We start from the raw sequence: 16,648 nt of genomic DNA, 5'->3' as shown, positions 1-16,648 counted from the left end.
GGGTCATCCTCTCCCTGTCCCTGCCCGACACTCATGTTGGCTGTTCTCATTACTGGGGATGGTTTTTTTCCTTCCAAATATAAGAACAAAGGTGATGTTCTTTTCCGCTGACTTCAATTTGAATTTTTCTCTCCAAAGAAAGTGCCCAAAGAAGACCGTGTTTTGGGGCTAATTCCAGGGTGAACAGTCCTCGCCTTTCCCAACTGGGCAGAAGGGCAAAGCAGAACTCTGCTTTTTCGCAATGAGTTGTGCCAACATCAACCACAACATGTCTATAGAAAACAGGACCGGACTCTTCACACAAATACCTTGTCATCATGAGACAGTTTTATGAAAACCTGACAGATATTGGAACACCTCAGCTGGTCACCAATTCTGGCCTCATTCCTGCCCAGTTCTCCGTCCCATGTGAATCCTTTTGTGCCTTTTTCTATATACATCTGAGTATTACTTGGGGTATTGGTTTCTGTAACTGGTGTTGTATGCAACTTGCCTTTTTCATTCACCGGTATGTAGTTCTTCTTGTCTTAGTACACATTGCCCACCTCTGACTTTTGAACTTCTGCTCCCTGATTCACAGCACGGATATAACCTGTTATTCACAACATCTCCCCTCTTGCTCCATTTTGAGCTGTTTTTAATGGTTCATGAGTAGAAACAGTGCTGTGCTAAACATTGTCATAAATGCATCCTGTGTGCATGGGTGTTTCTCTGGGGTATAACACCAAGAAATGGAACCGTTGGCTCTTAGGCTGTGCTTTTTTTTTTTTTTTTTTTTTTTTGAAGTGGGCTCTTCACCCTGCACAGAGCCCAACACAGGGCTTGAACTCATGAGCCTGAAATCAAGACTCGCATGTTCTACCAACTGGGCCAGCCAGGTGCCCCAGGGCATATGCATATTTTAAAATGCGAGTAGATACTACTTTCTTATTTCTGACATGTAAGCAGGAGGCCGAGGGCTCTTTCCCTGTTGTTGCTGCATTGATGCTTAAGCTGACAGGCGAGCCTCCTCCTCCTCCTCCCCCCCTCCCCTCCTCCCCCTCCTCCGAGCAGGGAGCCTGATGCGGGGCTCAATCCCAGGACCCTGGAATCATGACCTGAGTCGAAGGCAGCAGCTCAACCAACTGAGCCACCCCGGCACCCCCTTCCCAGGTCTATTAAACTGTTTTCATTACAGTAATAATTTAATAGCTGGCACTTACGCTTTTCTTCATAACTTATTCAAAAACTTACCTTTTTAAAGCATGCAAAACTGGTTTTCAAAAATGAAAAAATAGTGACGTGAGGAATAGGCTTAAGGAAATGTCAAAACTCACTAAATGATCAAAGGAATATAATTTTTAAAAAAAGATTTTATTTATTTATTTGACAGAGAGAGACAGAGAGGGAACATAAGCAGGGGGAGTGGGAGTGGGAGAGAGAGAAGCAGGCCCACTGCTGAGCAGGAAGCTGAGCTGAGCCAGATGTGGGACTTGATTCCAGGACCCTGGGATCATGACCTGAGCCTAAGGCAGACACCCAACAGACTGAGCCACCCAGGCACCCCATGAGGATATAAATTTAAAAAATAAACAGATGCCGTCTTCTGTCTCCTATCCTTTAGTAAAGATTTTTTAAAAAACCAACACTGGTTGGGGTGCCTGGGTGGCTCAGTGGGTTAAAGCTTCTGCCTTCGGCTCAGGTCATGATCCCAGGGTCTTGGAATCGAGTCCCGAATCTGGCTTTCTGCTCAGCAGGGAGCCTGCTTCCTTTCCTCTCTCTGCCTGCCTCTCTGCCTACTTGTGATCTATCTGTCAAATAAATAAGTAAAATCTTTAAAAAATAAAATAAAATAAAATAAAATAAAATAAAAACCAACACTGATGAGAGAGCAGTAAAATGGGAATTTATCGTCTTCCTGCTGGTTGGTGTATAAACTGTTCCACTTCTTTGGAAAGTAATTCAAGAGTATGTATATGAACATGAAAAATGATCTTTACCCTTGATCTGTTCATTCCTCTTCAGGGAATCGATTCGGGTAAACCCTGGTATTATTCATGTGTGTTTTATCTTCTCCATCGGCCCCTAAACTCCCTGCATCTCCCACCAACGGGTTACCCCAGGGGGGCTCCAGCCAAGGCTGCCACATCACAGGGCTCAGACCACGCCCACACACCCTCAGTTGCCCCTCCGGTTCCTTCCCTGCAGCCTGCCTGAGCTTTAGTCCCTGTTTGGGGGGCGGGCTGGGGGGCTCCCCCTCCGCAGCGGCCAGCCTCCACTTCCTCTCTGCAGGAAAGATCCTCTCTGACCTTGTCTGGTTGAGGAAACCCACTCTGGCCTAACCCCTGCAGAGTTCAGAGTCTCACCGGGTGGGTGGAGCCCAGACCTCGAGGTCTAGAGCCAGGCAAGCTCCCACCTCCGCTGGTGCGTGTCCAAGCCCCCCAGGACTCGGGGTGCCCCCTGCCGGCCAGGGCGAGGACTCGAGGCTTCAGCGCGTTGATGGGATGGGTCCTGTTGTCAGGACAGACTCTTCTTTCAGAGAGGTGGGCCAGGTCCGGACTGCAACCCCTCACTGGAACAGCAGGGCCTTGTGCGAAAACAGCGCGGTTTGGACACTTCGAGGGGATTTTAGCAGAGCAATCAATAAAGCCTGTGTTTCAGGCTCTTTCACTTCACGAATCAGTCCGCACATTCATTAAGTGAGGTGTCTGGATTTAAGGGCCGCGCACTCAGAAAGGGGGGAAGCGTTCGTGCAAAAGAAACAAACAAAATACCAAACTGACTCTCAGGCCCCTGGGATCCTGACCTGAGCCACCCAGGCGCCCAGAAGCCTGTCTTTTTAAGTTGCTCAGAAAACTACTAATAACATTTGACTTAGTGGATGGCACTGGGGGATAAGAGAGAGATGAAGAGGGAATGTAATTTGTATTCTATAATCTTTGTATTTTGCGAACTTCGTACATGTATTACCAATTCAAAATATTAATATTAATGAACATGTACATGTATTACGAACATGAATATTAATGAACATGTACATGTATTACCAATTCAAAATATTAATGGATCAGAGGTTTTTGTGTTTTGTTTTGTTTTGTTTTAATTGAGGGAGAGTGCACTACAGTGGGGGAGGGGCAGAGGAAGAACCTTAAGCAAACTCCATGCCCAGTGCCAAACCCTACACGGGGCTCCATCTCACAAGCCCAAGATCATGACCTGAGCTGACATCAAGAGTTGGATGCTTAAATGACTAAGCCACCCAGGCACCCTAATCAGCGTTATTTTTCAAAATTTAGCTCCAAGGATGCCTGGGTGGCTCAGTCTGTTGAGCGGCTGCCTTTGGCTCAAGTCAGGAAACAACAGATGTTGGCAAGGATGCAGAGAAAGGGGAACCCTCCTACACTGTTGGTGGGAATGCAAGCTGGTGCTGGAAAACAGTATGGAGGTTCCTCAAAAAATTGAAAATAGAGCTACCTTACGACCCAGCAATCGCCCCACTGGGCATTTATCCCAAAGATACAAATGCAGTGATCTGAAGGGGCACGTGCATCCGAGTGTTTATAGCAGCAATGTGCACAATAGCCAAACTGGAAAGAACCTAGATGTCCACTGACAGATGAATGGATAAAGAAGAAGTGGTACACACACACACACACACACACACACACACACACACACATACACTCAATGGAATATTATGCAGCCATAAAAAGAAATGAAATCTTGCCATTTGCAATGACATGGATGGAACTAGAGGGTATTATGCTGAGGGAAATAAGTCAATCAGACAAAGATAATTATCATAAGATCCCTCTGATATGAGGAATTTGAGAGGCAGGGCAGGGGGTTGTGGGGGGTAGGGAAGGAAAAAAAGGAAACAAGTTGGGATAGGGAGGGAGACAAACCATAAGAGACTCTTAATCTCACAAAACAGAGGGTTGCTAGGGGGTCTGGGGATGTAGGGAGAGGGTGGTGGGGTTATGGACACTGGGGAGGGTGTGTGCTATGGTGATCGCTGTGAAATGTGTAAGCTTGATGATTCACAGACCTGTACCCCTGGGGCAAAAAATACATTATATATTAATAAAAAAATAATAATAATAAAGAAAAACCATACAATTATCTCAGTAGATGCAGAGAAAGCATTTGACAAAATTCAATAACAGTTCATGATAACTCTTAGCAAAATAAACACAGGGAAGAATTTCCTCAAGCTGATTAAGGGCATCTACAAAACAAAATAACTACACTGGACTTAATGAAAATGTAAAACTTTCACACATCAAAGAGCACTAACAGGAGGGGCGCCTGGGTGGCTCAGTGGGTTAAAGCCTCTGCCTTCGGCTCAGGTCATGATCCCAGAGTTCTGGGATCAAGCCCCATGTCGGGCTCTCTGCTCAGCAGGGAGCCTGCTTCTCTCGCTCTCTCTGCCTGCCTCTCTGCCTACTTGTGATCTCTGTCAAATAAATAAATAAAATCTTTTAAAAGGGGGGGGGGCACTAGCAGGAAAGTGAAAAGACAACCCACAGAACAGGAGAATATATTTGTAAGTCATATATCTGACAAGGTTCTAATATCTAGAATACATAAAGAATTTTAACAACTCAACCATAAAAATAACTCAATTAAAAAAATAATCAAAGAACAGAAACAGACATTTTCCCAAAGAAGATATTACAAATGACCAATAAGCACATGCAAAGATGTTCAGCATAATTAGACATTAAGGAAATGCACATCGAAACCAAAATGAGATGGGGCGCCTGGGTGGCTCAGTGGGTTAAGCCGCTGCCTTCGGCTCAGGTCATGATCTCGGGGTGCTGGGATCGAGTCCCGCATCGGGCTCTCTGCTCAGCGGGGAGCCTGCTTCCCTTCCTCTCTCTCTGCCTGCCTCTCTGCCTACTTGTGATCTCTCTCTGTCAAATAAATAAATAAAATCTTAAAAAAAAAAAAAAAAAGAAACCAAAATGAGATATCACTTTACACCCAATAGGATAGCAATTTTCAAGGAAAAAAAAAACACCAAAAAAAAAAAAAAAAAAAGGAAAACAAGTGTTGGTGAGTATGTGGAGAAACTGGAAGAGTTTTGCATTGAGAATAGTAATGCAAAATGGTACAGATGCTATGGAAAGCCATATGGTGGTTCCTCAAAAAATTAAAAATAGAATTACCATAGGATCGGGTATAAACACAAAAGAATTCAAAGCAGGGACTCAAACAGATATTTGTACATTTATATTTATATCAGCCTTATTCACAATAGTCAAGAGGTAGAAGCCACCCAAGTATCTGTAAAGGGATGATTGGATAAGCAAAATGTGGTATACCCATCCAAGGGAATGTTATTCTGCCTTCAAAACGAAAGAATTCTGACACATTCTACAACATGAATGAGCCTGGAGAACATTACACTGAATGGAATAAGCCAGTCACAGAGGGACAAATACTATGTGATTCAACTGCTATGAAATAGTAGTCAAATTCGTAGTGACAGAAAGTAGAATAGAGGTAACCCGGGGCTAGGGAAAGGGAAAGAATGAGGTTATTTTGTTTGTTTGTTTGTTTGTTGTTGTTGTTTTAAAGACTTATTTATTTGAGAGAGACATGGAGAGAGAGAGAGAGGGTGTGCCCTCAAGCAGGGGGAGGGGCAGAGGGAGAGAGAATCAAGCAGACTCCCTGCTGAGTGTGGAGCCCGACCTGGGCTTGATCTCACCACCCATGAGATCATGACCTGAACCAAAACCAAGAATCTGGCATTTAACTGACTGGGGGGCTTTTTATTTTTTATTTTTAAATTAATTTTTAAATTTCAATTCCAATATAGTTAATATAGAGTATTATATTGGTTTCACGTGTACAAGATAGTGATTCAACAATTCTATACAATACTCCGTGCTCGTCATGGTTAAGTGTGAGAAGTTAACATTTAATGGATACAGCGTTTCAGCTTGGGATGATGAAGAAATTCTGAAAATGGTTAGTGGTGATAAATGCACCACAATAAAAAAATAACAAAAATGACAAAATACTTGAGTAGAAATCTAGCAAAATATGTTGAAGACCTATGGTCTATGGAAAACCTATGGTTTTCCGAAAACCATAAAACACGGATGAAGAAATCAAGGAAGATATAAATAAATGGGGACCAGACCTCTTGTTTGTGGATTCAATATTGTTCAGTACTGACAAGATGCCAGTTCTGTCCAAACTGATCTACAGATTCAATGCAACCCCCAATCAACATGCTAGCAGGAATTCTTTCTTTTAGAAAATCAACAAGGTGATTCCAAACTTTAGGTGGAAAGTCAAAGGAGCCAAAAGAATTTTGAAAAAGAAGAATAAAATTGAAAGACTCACTCTACCTGACTTGAAGACTTACTATAAAGCTGCAGTCATGGACTGCATGTGGTATTGGTGAAAGGAGAGACACACGGACCAAAATGCACCAGAAGAGAGTTCAAAAATAGATCCCTACATATATGGTCAACTGATCAACAAAATGCAAAGTCCATGAAAAAACATAGTCTTTCAACAAATGATTCTGGAATGTTGGCTGTCCATATGAAAGAATGAACTTTGATCCATACCTCGGACCATATACAAATATAACTCAACCTAGATCACAGACCTAAATGTACAACCTAAAACTATAACCTTTCTGGAATATAAAATAGGAGAAAAATATGCTGAGCTTGGGTTAGGCAGAGATTTCTTAGCTACAATGTCAAAGTCATGAACCATAAGAGAAAAAAATGATAAACTGAACTTTATAAAAATTAGGAATGTTTGCTCTGGGATTGTTAGGAAAATGAAAAGTCAAGCCATGGATGTGGAGAAAGTATTTGCAAATTACATATCTGATAAAGGTTTTCTTTCTTTTCAAGATTTTATTTATTTATTTATTTGTCAGAGAGAGAGAGAGCATGGGCAGGTGGGGAGGAGCAACAGGCAGAGGGAGAAGCAGGCTCCCTGCTGAGCAAGGAACCCAACGTGGGGCTTGATCTCAGGACTCTGAGATCATGACCTGAGCCAAAGGCAGCCGCTCAACCATCTGAGCCACCCAGGCCTCCCTCTGATTAAGGTTTTCTAAATAACTCAATGACAAGAAAAGAAACAACTCAATAGAAAATGGGCAAGATATTTGGAGAGATACTTCACTAAAGAAGATAATTCATGTACAAATAAGCACACTAATAGAAAGTCAGCATTATTAGTCATTAGAGAAATGCAAATTAGAATTATGATGAGGTACCATCTATTAGGATGGTGTCCCATCCAAGTACTAACCAGGCCCGACCCTGCTTAGCTTCCGAGATCAGACGAGATTGGGCGCGTTCAGGGTGGTATGGACGTAGACTAGGATGGTGAAACTTATTTGTGTATTTATGTATTTATTTTTGAAGGAGAGAGAGTGCGAGTGGGGGTGGGGTGGGGTGGGGAGGAGCAGAGGGAGCGGGATAAAGAGAATCCCAAGCAGACTCCACGCTGGGCACAATGACCCTGAGATCATGACCTGAGCAGAAATCAAGAGACCCGCCTCCCACCTGACTGGGCCACCGAGGCACCCCAGGATGGGGCAAGTTTAAAATTTAAAAACAAATCTGACACGGGGTTGTGAGTTCAAGCCCCACGTGTGATGTGGAGTTCACTTAAAAATAAAACCACAATGAATACAATACCCAGTGCTGATAGAGCGCTTGGAGCCAGAGCAACAGGAACTCTCGTGCACGGCTCCTGGGAACGCAAACTGGGCAATAGCTCCGCAGCTTCTTTTAAGTTAAACCATCAACCAGACAACTCAGCAATCCCATCTCAAGGTACTTACCCAGGGGACTAGGAACTCATGTTCACATAGAAAGGTGGATATAGATGGCGGCTTTATTCATGATGATCCCAAACTGGAAACGACCACCCAAATGTGCCTCAACTGGGCATGCGTAAACAGACAAGTCGTCCGTACAAGAGACGACTGCCAGGCAGGAAAAAAGGCATGAATTCCTGCTGCATATGCAACGACACGCTTGAGCCCGAAATGCTTTTTGCTAAGGGAAAGAAGCAAGACTCCAAAGACTACGGACTGTGTAATCCCATTGATATGACATTTTGGAAAAGGCAAAAATACAGCCACCCCAGGAGCTGGGGTTGGGGGGAGAGTGACTAAAAAGGGTGTACTGGGGAATTTTCTGGGGGTGGGGGGTGTGATGGTCTGGTTGAAACTCTTGGCTGTGGTGGTAGTAACACAACTACATGCATTGTCAAGTTTGGCAGAGATGCACATTACAAAGGGTGAGCTCTACCATTGGTAAATCATACTTCAATTAAAAAAAAACTAGTAATAGAGCAAAATAGTATCACACTGGAAATCTCTTTAGTGGTTTGTTTGTTTGTTTGTTCTAAGATTTTATGTGATAGAGAGCACATTGCTGAGCAAGGAGCCCAATGTGGGGTTTGATCCCAGGGCTCTGGGATCATGACCTGAGACAAAGGCAGACAGTTAACCCACTGAGCCACCCAGGCTATCTTCCTGTCACCTTTTACTACCTTTTCTTCATTGATCTTGCTGCTAATCAGAAATTCATCAGAGGCCAGTGGAGTTACAGGGTAGGACACCCATACCAAGCACTAAATCCCTACAGTGATCCTGGGTGAGCAAAATCTCATGCTTTTCTCAAAGCCTAAAATGTGTCTTTGGAGGCAATGTAGAAACACAGTTGGAAGTTATTCCAAGCCAAAAGACAGCAAAGGTCATCTTTTGTATGTGCCAGGGACAAGATCCTTCTTACACAACTCCTGGCCCCATTTGGCTCCTGGTTTGTGCCTCCACCCCCACCTGGGGTGCTCCAGAAAGCCTGCAGGGAAGTATGAGGTGTGTCTATATTGCCAGCCACTAGATGGCAGTAGACACCCCACTCTCCCAGGCACTGCGGGACCTAGGGAGTGCGTGGCCAACAGGACCGGTTTTTCGCCTATCTGCTGTCATCTCTCTTGCCCCACACCAGTCCTCCTTCTCACATTCTAGGCTTGGCATAAAGTTTCTCTAGCCATAGCTGTCAATAGGCACATTGGTGATAGCCCTGGGGAAGCCCGGAGGTTTATACACACATCTGGTGGTTTGCAAGCTTGGAAAATGCTCTGGACAAGACAAGATTATGGCCAATGTATCCAATCGCTTAGGGCTTTTCAGAATTTGGAGTAGCAATTATGTCATATTTGCATGCCTTGCACGTAGATCCAACATAGGTACAGCTTCCTGTGTCCCCTAACAAGACCTTACAAATCTGCTGGAGAGCACAAAACCGGCTTCAAGTGCACTTACTGGGAAGCGAGGGATTTGGCTTCCACTGGAAACACCATTTCCCCATATCCTTACCACCAGAATGGGGACTGCAATTCCCCTCCAGCCAGGGCCCTGGGATGACTGCATTCTGTCGCAGAGCAGGGTTTAATCTCCTCACTGCTGCCTCAGGAATAAGATACTATATTTAGATAAATCTATACTTGTTATGTTCACGCTTTGTAGAACAGTGACCTTTGGTAGAAACTGCTCCCCTGCGTGGCTTCGTAGTTTTCATTGATTCTAAAACAAGCTGTGTGTCTTGAATGGACCTACTCATTCCTTCTAGGTATCAAGTACATTTGAACTACGCCATTACTGAGTTTGTTTTGTAACTTTCATACTTGTATGGGTCTTGCCACCATTTAAACTCTACTGCCATCTTGTGGAATTTAATCTGACAGATGTTTACCGAGAGCCTGCTGTGTGCTCCAGTCCTTTGGCAAATAGGGAATCTGCTCAGGTAGCTTTGATGGTGTCTCATTGCAAGACAAATCATGGTCTTCAGCATGGCTCCTAGGGCTCCATGACTTTCTTACAGTTCATGGTGCCTGGCATTGGGTAAGTAAGCCTTCACTGATGCTCGCTACTGATTATGATGATTTCTTTTTAAACTTTTAAAAATTTTATTTATTTATTTATTTGACAGACAGAGATCACAAGTAGGCAGAGAGGCAGGCAGAGAGGGGGAAGCAGGCTCCCCACTGAGCAGAGAGCCCGATGTGGGGCTCCATCCCAGGACCCTGAGATCATGACCTGAGCTGAAGGCAGAGGCAGAGGTGCCCCTGATTATGATGATTTCTCTGGCCTCCCTGCTTGCTGCCCTCACCCCTCTCTCCCACCCTCTGGTCACACCGGCTACGGGCTGGTGCTGAATTTACTACACACTGGCATGCTGACTCAGCATCTTTGTTCATGTGATTTCTTCTGCTCAGACTGCTTCCCTTCATCCACTCCAAATCCTAACTCATCCTTCAAGACTTAGCTCAGATGTTACCCCTCCCATTAGGCCTTCTGGTGCCCTTCCCCTCTGACACATTTCTCCTGTCCATTGTCCCCCAGCACCTTGTTCTTGTGTTTTTACAGCATTGATCCTTGATAATCTTACCTTCCTGTTTCTATACATCTTTACTTCAAGTACTTCTTGAGGATGGGGATCATGTCTTATTATGAGTAACTCCAGCACTTAGCTCAGAACTTAATTGGGTAGATGTAAAAATAAGAACAAGCATTTCCTATGAGTCCTTTTGTCTGGCCAACAATGGTGCTGAGAGCACTACGGATCATTTACTCCTTGCCCTATGAGTACATGATGTTATTACCTATTTTACAGATGATGAAACCGAGGCACAGAGAATACTAAAAACCTAAGGTATTTCACAGCAAGTAAGTAGTGTTGCTGGGATATGTTCAATAAATGATTATCAGCATGCTGTTGAATTAAGATTTTTCCTATTCTGGGAAGATGTTTAAAAAAAAAAAAAAAAAAGCCATGGTCCCTGTCCTTGAAATACTTAATTGGCAACACCTTTTTTTATCCCCAAGCTTTTTTTTTTTTTTTTTAAATTAACGAAAGGGATTGAAACACTCAAATGCAAAGGTACTGTGGGACTCAAAACACTCCAGTTTCTAAGTTGCAGAATCAGCACATACTGGAAAAATTCAATGATATTTGAAAATATAAGATGAACTCTTTTCCTTGAGTTCCTTTCCTTGCATTTATAAACGGAGAGAGGGGCCCAACTGTTTGAGGGATTCTGTAGCCTTGGCAGGATCTTCTAACTTGTACTGCACTATCTTGAACGCCAGTGCTTTGATTTCTTATGCAGGAAGTGAAGAAACCGCGGACCCTTAACAGCTGATACCTATGATCCTGTTGAGTGATGACAAAGTCTGCAGAAAAGACCATGGAGTTTGCAAATGTGCTGAGGTTTGACACTGGTGCCATCACATCCCAGGAGCACACCCAGTGGGGGGAGCCAGACCACTGCATGTCGTCCCCCCACCACCACCACCGCCACGGTGGCTGGTTTTGGCTTCTGAGTGAGCTTTGATTCCTGCTTTTATCTGTTGGAGAGGCTGGGGCTGTCCCACCAGGTGGTGGGTTTTCTCTAGTGAATGGAGCTCTCTCTTTTTCTGAAAGTCTTCTAAATGCAAAGCTGGAAACAGACTGTGAACCAAAGATTTCACATTTTCCATCTCAGTAGCCTGCTCCATATTCAGTTTTTTCCTTCTTAGGGCACCGTACCTCTTGAGGCATTTTTGTTAATGACAAGTTTAAAACCATACATTAGCAAATTTTCCATCAAGGAAGAAGCTGGAATTTCACTGCCATGGGCTGTGAAGATGGCTGCAGTTTGACGCCATTATCTTCATTTGGTAGGTCCCGGAAGAAGGACCCGACTGTTGATAACACGGGTTTGACCACAAATTAACAGTGCGCTTTTCTGGATGGCAAAGTAAGTGTTAACAAAGGAAGGCCGTGTCTATCAGGGGGCACCACTCTACTCTGAAGACCTGACTGATAGTGTTGTAGATTTCCACACAGTTTCACCGGCCGTAGTGCCATGCTCGGCCCTAGCGTCCGGGGGTCAGCGGCATCCGTGGGCAGTTTGGCCAAGGACCCCTCCCGAGCATCCCCAGTGCTGGGACACAGCCTCCAGCCTGGGTCAGCAAGCCCTGGTCAGTGGGGATGGCGGGGAGACTCTTCAGCTTGCAAAACTCTGCATGTCAGTGTCCAGAAGCAGGGCTCCCATTCCATCTTTTATTATTATTATTTTTTAAAGAGTTTATTTATTTGTTTGACAGAGAGAGATACAGTGAGAGAGGGAACACAAGCAGGGGGGAGTGGGAGAGGGAGAAACAGGCTTCCCTTGAGCAGGGAACCTGATGCAGGGCTTGATCCCAGGAGCCTGGGATCATGACCCCCAGCCGAAGGCAGACCCTAAACGACTGAGCCAGCCAGGCGGCCCTCCCATTCCATCTTAAATTTCACTTAAAGTCATTAAATGCCTCTTCCCAAGTTACTACTGTAGCCAGAAAAACAAAAACCACCTCCTGTCGAACACTTGATTAAACTCTGGATGAACTTGTTCAGTTCCATCTTGTACTCTTATTGGACTCAGATTTTACATCGTATCTTTACTTTGGCCATGACCTATGCTGACAATTTTTGGTTACCCACACACTGTGGCATACATATTACATAGAATAATGGCATTTACTCCGTCACGATCCCGTGTCCACACAGTCATGGGTACGGAAGAGCACAGCAGGTAAGTTCCGCCTGCCGTCAAGGGACAGACAGCTCAAATCACCCCCTAAGTCTCAGGGTCAGCTCAGAGCCTAAATGGTTTTTGCAGGGCGCCCACGCCTGCGAGCACCTGTAGCCTCGGGCGCCACGCAGTTCGCCACCGCCGACAGCAGGGGGCGGCCTCCGCCCAGCGCCGCGCGGCCGAGCTCCCCGGCCCCAGGTCTAGGGACACAGAGAATCACTCCCGGGGAGGGGCAGGGGGGTGCCGGGCCGGTTTCCCCAGAAGCTAAGCTCCTCTCTGGGGAATTTGGTGCAGAAGGTTCGGTCCTTAGAAGTCACTGCCCAGTGGCTTGTTCTGGCGAGACTGCGCCTCCTATGACCCGCGCGGCCTGGGCTCCATGAAGAAGAGGAGGGGAGCTCAGGTGGGAGGCGGGGCTCCCGGGGAATAAGTGTAGTCAGCGGCCTCGAAGCTTTGGTGCGCCAGAATTTGTCATGAGACCATAAGATGGGACACCCTTTGGCCGCAGGAAGCTGCTTGCGACATTCTTCTCAGGCTCGGAGGCCTACCTGCCGCTGGTTCTTAAGAAGGACACACCCTGGGGCGCCTGGGGGGCTCAGTGGGGTAAGCCTCTGCCTTCGGCTCAGGTCATGATCTCAGGGTCCTGGAATCGAGCCCCGCATCAGGCTCTCTGCTCAGCGGGGAGCCTGCTTCCTTTCCTCTCTCTCTGCCTCTCTGCCTACTTGTGATCTCTCTCTATGTTAAAAAAAAAAAAAAAAAAAAAAAAAAAAATCTTAAAAAAAGAAAAAGGACACACCCTGTCCAGATACCTCTTTCTCTAGCCCCAGACCTTTCTGCTCTGGGGTGTAACCTGGGTGCCTTAGTGCTGGCATGATTTCAGTAAAATGAAGAATCAGAATCCCCAAAGATCTAAAGGACATGCTGAGAAGAAGGGGCATGCTACAAGGGGCAAAAGAAAAAGCCCTCTGTGTAATTCTAAAAAGCTCCCTCATGACCAGGGAGGCGTATCTTCATAGCAACACATGTGATTAAGGGCTTTGACTTCGTTTTAGTTGTTGAAAATCGAAAAAGAAAAACCACATACCTACTGTGTGTGTGACTTAAGTCATTAATATTTTTTTCAAAAAATATTTATTTAGAGAGAGAGCGGGGGAGAGGGGCAGAGGGAGAGAGAAGGAGAGAATCCTAAGCAGACTTCCTGCTACGGTCAGAGTCTTGTTGGGGGGTGGATTGAGTGTTGGGGTGGGGGGGAGTGGGCTCGATTTTAGGACCCTGAGATCATGGCCCAAGCTGAAATCAAGAGTCGGATGCTCAACAGAATGAGCCCCCCAGTTGTCCCTTAAGTCATTAATATCTTAGTGAGACTCACTCTTTTCCAGGCCAGGGAGGCTGGAGCTCTGGCTCTCTGTGCCATGTGGGTCCCGCAGCATGAGAAGGGTGTGGAGCTGCCTCCCTGTCCAGGGCAGAGGCCTTGGGGGCACCCTGCTGACATTCCACCTGAAACGTGGAGAACTGAAGAAGTCACAACATGAAAACACTCCTGCTAAATGGCCGTTGGAGGCTGAAACCCAAAACAAGGAGGAAAGGGCTTTTCATTAACCTAACCCTTTACTGAAATGGTTTCGGTGAATCTGGTCCAGGTGCCAGATGTGCACAGAGCTTGGGGTGAGAAGCAAGGCCATCCTGGGGGATGGGGAGGGGACAGAGGTCATGCCCATGCTGAGTCAGGCCATCTGGACCTGGGCAGGAGATATGGGATTGCACAGCAGTTCGGCATATCAGAATGACCCTGGGCCCTTCCTGCCCCTGCACAGCTTCCTCCTCCCCCAGGGCTGATGGGGGAGCTAAATGACTGATACTGTTGCTTTTCTGGCGGTGACTCCGTCAGGTAAATCCCCAGTCTACTGTAAGGACAGTGACTGGTGGGATCTGTAGCACAGAGACCAGGTCATTCACCTGAGCGGGAGGCTGGACCAGGGGATTCCTATGCCTCCCGCATCCCCCCTGGGAGACTCCCTCATTAGGCTGAAGAGGCCTCCAGGAGACATTGTCAGAGCCCCAAATAGGTTATGCCTGAATGTATTCAATCATCTTACGGAACAGAGGACAACCCTGTGGCATGCCTCATGAACCATGAACGTTGCCTCGTGGAATGGCAGCTCACCTACCGACCGCTGGAGAGGTCTAGTGACAAAAGCACTCTCTTGAGTGTTTTCAGCATGAAGGGCTGCTTTGCTTAGTGCTAAAGGCCTTGTGAGTTGGCCCTGGTGTTTTTAGCATCACCTTCCTGTCCCCGTCCTGGATGACACTACGCCCCTCCCCCACTGTGCAGCACTTGGTCCGAACTCCCACTCCCCCTGGAATGTTCTGCTCCTGATCCCTGACCAAGCCCACACTCCACTCCCCTCGCCCCCCTGCAACTCAGCAACTCACCTCCTCAAACTCAGAGCCATCACCGCCTCCAGGAAGCCTGAGCCATGCTCACGGGTTCTCCCGGAGCCCTGTGCAAGCCCCTCCTGCCAGCCCTCTCCAGTGGGACTATGCAGTGCTGGTCACTGGAGGGCAGGCCAAGGTTACCCTGACCTACATTTCTTTTTTTCCCCAACTTAATACACAACTTTTATTGCATCTTTGAAATAACACAAGTAAGTCTGAGGACTCACTGGACATCTTGCTATTTCTGTATCTGGACCATTTAAATCTTATTCATCAGCCATCTCTTGAAGTGTTTCTTTTCAGAAACATAGATACCATCCCCAAGCTTTCTGGTACCCTTGTCTTTCACTGTTGGGACTTGCTGAATCAAACAATCAAAGCAGTTGACTTTGATACAAGTTCAAGTTTGTTTCAAGAATTAACTCATCTTTCTGGGCCAGAGAGACTGAGCAGGCAAGGCTGGGCCTCAGGCACAACCTGAAGCTGTATTTTTTTTGCCCAAGAAATGGCCGATTTCAACAAGAGAACCATTCTTCTGAATAATGATGCTGATGGGAAAGCGAGCAGACCAGACCGTACGTTTTACTGGAAGCCTGGTGTGACACTCTCGATCATCTTCTGTACGTGAGCACAGACGTGCGAACGGCAGCCAGGTCCTTTCGGGTTCCCCACCATTGGTAACCTGGAGCCTCTCCTTTTCCCTCTCAAGGGGGCAGAGTTCTGCACCGCTGTGATCCAGGTCTCTCTCCGCAGCTTCCTCTGGGCCCTTCGAGATAACAGCACGTCCCTGCGGAGTCATGCCGACATTTTCTAGAAAGTTGACAGTTTGATTGCAGAGATGGTCTTCATTCTTGGAATGGGTGTACTGTCGTCGCAGACAGGAACCTCTGATCTCCAAGGGCCTAAAGGAAGGGAAGCCTGACCAGTGCTGGGGCAGAGGGAGAGGTCGAAGCCGTGGAGTGGGAAGGCTTCAGCTCCTGCAAATCTGTCTGTTCTTGGGGTCCATCTGTTGGATGTAGTCATGTGCATACAGGTTTGTATACTCTGCCTAAGCCTGGGAGCAGCCCAGTTGAGCCCAGAGAGGCTCCACGGGGTGGCTCAGAGCCACCCACTTGGTGAGTGGCGCCCATGGGCACAGCTCGGCACTTCCCACCATCACAGGGAACACAAAGGGTTGGTTCAGAAGGCCTGCTGCTTCTGGCAATCATCCAGGCTTTTAGGCCACTGATTTGGTTCTTTGCTTATGCTTTTAAAAGCCCGTTCTAAGGGTGCCTGAATGGCTCAGTAGGTTAAGCCTCTGACTCTTGATTTTGGCTCAGGTCATGATCTCCGGCTCGTGGGGTCCAGCCCACCACTGGACTCAGGGCTGCTGGAACATGGAGCCTACTTGGGATTCTCTGTCTCCCTCTGGCCCTCCCCTGAGCTCGCTCTCTTTCTCTCTCTCTCAATAAGAAAAAAGTAGTCTGTTCTATTTATAGCTTACCTCCATGGAAAAAAGCATGATGATTAAAGTGTGTTTCATACTTTAATGTGGTTACTGCTGAGGAAAGCAAGGGAGGTATTTTCTGAGATTGCCTAAAGTCCTGAGTGAAGAATAATTATGGAACTGATTGTGAATGGCTTAATG

General features: G+C 46.3%; 1 pseudogene; it reads right to left on the bottom strand.

Moving 5' to 3' along the window:
* Positions 1-11,032: 11,032 nt before the first annotated feature.
* LOC131810969 (calcium uniporter regulatory subunit MCUb, mitochondrial-like) lies at positions 11,033-15,038 on the bottom strand (annotated as a pseudogene).
* Between the last annotated feature and the right edge of the window lie 1,610 nt (positions 15,039-16,648).

This window comes from Mustela lutreola, chromosome 11 (assembly GCF_030435805.1).
Source record: "Mustela lutreola isolate mMusLut2 chromosome 11, mMusLut2.pri, whole genome shotgun sequence".
In the NCBI taxonomy this organism is placed as follows: Eukaryota; Metazoa; Chordata; class Mammalia; order Carnivora; family Mustelidae; genus Mustela; species Mustela lutreola.
Note: the sequence above shows the minus strand (reverse complement) of the source record. Positions and strands in the feature narration are given on the sequence as shown.